The sequence below is a fragment of the Lepisosteus oculatus genome, chromosome 5, assembly GCF_040954835.1.
Source record: "Lepisosteus oculatus isolate fLepOcu1 chromosome 5, fLepOcu1.hap2, whole genome shotgun sequence".
NCBI classification, from domain to species: domain Eukaryota; kingdom Metazoa; phylum Chordata; class Actinopteri; order Semionotiformes; family Lepisosteidae; genus Lepisosteus; species Lepisosteus oculatus.
In genome coordinates, this window is record NC_090700.1 from 10,001 (window position 1) to 15,579 (window position 5,579).

Genomic DNA, 5,579 nt, shown 5'->3' on the forward strand with positions numbered 1-5,579 from the left:
AACAATAACAGCAAGCTAAAACTACTGAGCTAAAAGCTATCCCTAACCCCCCACACAAATAGGTACTTACCACCTGCCTCTTCAAGCTATGAAAGGGTGTTAAACATTACATCATTTCAACAAAACCTAAACAAACACTGCTCTTTAAAAAAAAACTTGCATTTAAAAATAAAAACACATAAAGGATGATTTCTCAAATCACTAAAAATACAGTACAGCTTAAAACATTGTATAACAAACATACCCACATTTTTTCCTGACATCAGTACAAATCCTCAAAGAGCACTCCCAGAAACTTTATTGTGCTCAAATTACAATACTACATCATGACAATTGGCAACATAATATTCAGTGAGCATTAAACTATTTCAAGGACATTGCATTACAATTAATTAAAAACAAAGTTTACAGTTAGGGACATTGCCCTTAACAATACAAAACAATTTACAAACCATTTTCCCCCCATCATAATCAGGTTCTTTACAATCCAAGAAATCCCACATTCACTTGCTCAAAACAACACACAGAACATGGTGGTATGGTTCTAGGGTTAGAAGCAAAGTTAACCCATAACAAGCTAACAACAGAAAGCTAAAACTGAGCTAAAAGCTATCCCTAACCCCCCCCCCCCCCCCACACACACACACACACAGGTACTTACCACCTGCCTCTTCAAGCTATGAAAGGGTGTTAAACATTACAATTTACATACTTTCAACAAAACCTAAACAATCAAACACTGCTCTTTAAAAAAAGAACTTGCATTCTAGCTCATTTGAAAATAAAAACACACAAAGGATGATTTCTCAAATCACTAAAAATACAGTACAGCTTAAAACAATGACATTGTATAGCAAACATACCCACATTTTTTCCTGTCATCAATACAAATCCTCAAAGAGCACTCCCAGAAACTTTATTGTGCTCAAATTACAATACTACATCATGACAATTGGCAACATAACATTCAGTGAGCATTAAACTATTTCAAGGACATTGCATTACAATTAATTAAAAACAAAGTTTACAGTTAGGGACATTGCCCTTAACAATACAAAACAATTTTCCCCCCATCATAATCAGGTTCTTTACAATCCAAGAAAACACCACATTACAGGCTACAATGATTCCACATTCACTTACTCAAAATAATACACAGAACAAATTTACTTAACATACCACAACTATTTACTTCTTTTAAAAGTCCATTACTACTTCAGACAGCCTCCTCAACTCCATCCAGACATGATTTGGTTGTAGAAAAAGTCTAAAGTTGAAAGACTGGCAGAGGAAAAAGGTCCACTCAAAAGTTGCTCCTGATGAGGCCTCTTCAAGATGCACACCATTTTCACCTTCTGTTCCAATTCTGGTCAGGAAATAAAAATACTAAAAAAAAATCTCACACTACAAACACCTCTCTTGGAAGATGGACACCATCTCCCACATCTGCACCACATGCAGACATACAGGTACCCTATGAAACAAAGATCTGGCCACCACCTCCCGCAAAATGACCAAAGTAGAAAAAAAAAACTTAAAGATTAGTTTACATTTATATTAAACATCAAAATAAAATACTTCAATTCATAACAAACCCTCCCCCAAAACCAAGACCTCCCTTCCCACAGAATACCCCTTGCAAAAAAAAGGTAATTGTGCATCAAAGAGAAAGAAATGCTCCAACTTCAGTTTTACATTGTATGAAAAAAAACATACCACCAACAGCATACTTTACCTCCAGTACAATATTCACAATTCAACAAGCTTTAAATGCTAGACATAACTAAAAACATTTGACCAAATTAGTCCCTAACCCTTTAACTCCTCATTCTTCTCCCGTCTGAATGGAAAAACTATCATGTAATTATTCCAAATGTCAACTTGCCATCAAAAATTACTTTAGATATACAACAATAATCAGTTACACAGCCCAAACATACATCTCAATTTCTCCAACTCAAATCTTCCCAGAACACTGACCCTGATCTAAAAATACTACCTTCTTGTCAAACCCTAAAATGTGTATTCTCTTACCTGCCATCTTTGTGAAAGCACTCATCCAGGATTGTATTGTCTTATTTCTTTGAATGCTTACAAAAAGCAAGGAAAATTAACAAATTCAGGTCCTGAGAGGTTTAAATCCTCATCTACCAAGCCTTTGGAAAGCCATTAACAAAGCTCATCTTATTGAAGATAACCCATGGGTAAAAACATTTCAATTTAAAGATGCAAACAAAATCCAGATTTCAGTAGATATGTTCTTTCAGAGTCTTTCAAAGAAAGTCTAGTTTCAACTGAATATGCTACCTTTCCACCCAACACATACCAAAAACCTTCCCAAACTCACATTAAATATTCTAAACACCTTCAAATTGTTTTTCAAATTACAACCCAAAGCCAACAAACACATCAAAACCACCCACCTTCAGGACATCACAGCTGCAAGCCAAGAGCTCCTACCCTTACAGGAGCCAGAAACAGAATGACCACCAGCCCCCAGACTGTGTCTTTAAAACCCTCATGATTAACTCAGAGGTGTGGCCAATTCACCAAGAACCTATCCCAACATCTCCTTGAAATGGTCCATTTGCAAAGCCCTATTGTTTATAATGCAACACACACCTGTTTCCAATGACTAAACAAGTATTAGCCAGCCCATCTACAGATCCAGCCATTCAGAATGCACAGGTGATAATGCTGGGGGTTACTTAGAGGATCAGGATCTGCTGGGTACCACAAGTTTTTACAAATACTCAGTTGTGGGACTACACTACTTTGTGGAACATTTGGACAGTCTTTAGAAGAAAGTTAAGTTTCAACTGAATATGCCACCTTTCCACCCAACACATACCAAAAACCTTCTCAAACCCACAGTGCACAAATATTCTAAACACCTTCAACCTTCAAACTTTTTCAAATTACTACCCAAACACATCAAAAGCACTCACCTTTCTCCGCAGTCTTCGGACCACTACAGCTGCAAGCCAAGAGCTCCTACCCTTGCAGGAGCCAGAAACAGAATGACTACTGATCCCAATGCTGTGTCTTTAAAACCCTCATGATTAACTCAGAGGTGTGGCTAATTCAGCAAGAACCTATCCCAACATCTCCTCGAAATGGTCAATTAGCAAAGCCATATTGTTTATAATGCAACACACCAGTTTCCAATGACTAAGTATTAGCCAGCCCATCTACAGATCAAGACATTCAGAATGCATGGGTGACAATGCAGGGGTAATTAAGAGGTTCAGGATCTGCTGGATACCAAAACATTTTACAAATACTCAGTTGTGGGACTACACTTCTTTGTGGAACACTTGGACAGTCACCAGAAAATGCCCAATTTTGAATCCCATTCAAAGGGGATGTTCAATCTTTTTTCAGTAATAGAAATTGGATTGTATACTGTGTATGACAGCATGTTAAATATTAAAGTACTTAAAAAGTAGGTAGATTTAATAAAAACAAGATTGCTCAGTTGGAAATATAAAAAGGTTTAATATTATACTGTAAATTAAAAACAGAGGCATAACGTAATATATAAATAATGTACACACAGTAGATGGTAATGGTAGCTAAATAATAAAATGTACACAACGGTATTCCACCTTCTTCATTCATATTTTTATGCATCAAAATCTTTAACTTGGTGACTTACAATGGATTATGGAAAAGTTTAAACATGTTGCTTCTAACAAAGTTTATATACTGTACTTCATAAAAAGTCATAATGTTTTATCCTTCTCTAAGAATGTATAGTAAAAATACCACTTCCTGTTATTATAAAAAAAGTGGTACTGAGTTAATACCACTGGATAATAATGTTAATATGGAACTGTGATGTTTTGGAAACAATTTGACATTTAATTATTAAAACTTTTAGTGTCCCTATCAAGGTAATGGAAAATAGATAAGATCAGTGCATTGGCCATATATGATTTTTTGGTATTAGGAATTTGTCTTTTCATAGACCCCAACTTGCTCTCCATGAGACACACAGACAGGGAGAGAAGCTGGGGGTCAGAGCACAGGGTCAGCCATTTACACTGTGCCCCCAGAGCAGTTGGGGGCTCACTCAGGAGCCCAATGGCATAGGATTCCTCTGCCAGCCACAGATCCTTAGCCACAGAGCCACTGCACTGCCCCAAGGAAAAGGGGATTTCCTGGCCCATATGGGGATTGAACCCACAACCTTGGTGTTATCAGCACCACATGCTTCCCAATTGAGCTAACCAGCTCCTGATAAAATGCTCATGGACCGGAATGTAGCATGCTCTACCCTTTTTCATGCATTAAGAATTTTTACGATCTAAACCTATTTTTAACATGCTTGTGGTTTGAACATGGTGTGTCTTTTTTTGCAGTTATATAAAAATATACTGTACCTACTATTTACTTTTTAATGAGACTGTTTATTAGAAAAAAAGTGTGTCCTAAGGAGGAACTGAACCCAGATCTCCCAGAGAGGAACCCACCTCCCAAACCCACCACACCAACAGAGCACTTGCAACCATTGCTGAAACAGAGGTCAAAATGTACCGAAAGGAATCAAGAGTGAATGAATCACAGAAAAAACAAAACTTTTACAAAGAAAGTGGACTACGGTAATACTATATCATATTTTGATCTCTTAATACCATTACTAATTTCTTTTACTACATGATTCCATATTATATTTCCTACCAAGCAGATTCTAAAAAGTACACTTTTTTACTGGAATAAAAACAGCAATAATTCATAGAATATATATACTAAAATAGTATTTAACTACAAATATAGTCAGAAAGAGCACATCAAAACTTTTAAAAAATAACCACAGTAAGTGACATAGTTAAAGACTTTGATGCATGAAATGTTTGTAAAGTTTTTTTAAGCTACCACTATCAGCCATGGACATCAAAAACATAATGTTTATATTCCTATATTAATATATTTTATGATAATATGATCTTGAAGGAAATTATGCCCCTATTATTTTTATGCTCAGCTACCAAAATTTATCTTTAGTTGTAAAATTACATATTAATATTTAGACATGCACTTTGAATGCTTACTTTTGTATAAATCTCTTAATCACCAAACACAGAGAAGCTCAAAAGTGAAAAGAGGAAGAATCAATGAATAGCATCCCACTCATAAGATTCAATCAGTAGTACATTATTTAACCCAAAAATGAGAAATTTAGAATCCATCTTCAAATGAATAGACCCATTATATTGAGTTTGTATATCTTTTGATTTATAATAATAATAATTGCTTACACTTATATAGCACTTTTCTGGACACTCCACTCAAAGCACTTTACAGGTAATGGGGATCCCCTCCACCACCACCAGTGTGCAGCCCCACCTGGATGATGTGACAGCAGCCATAGTGCGCCAGTCAACTCCCCACACATCAGCTCTCAATGGGAAAATTGGCCAGGACACCAGGGTTACACCCCTACTCTTTTCAGGAAATGCCCTGGGATTTTTAATGACAACAGAGAGCCAGGACCTCAGTGTTACATCTCATCCAAAGGACAGCGCCTGTTTACAGTATAGTGTCCCCGTCACTATACTGGGGCATTAGGACCCCCA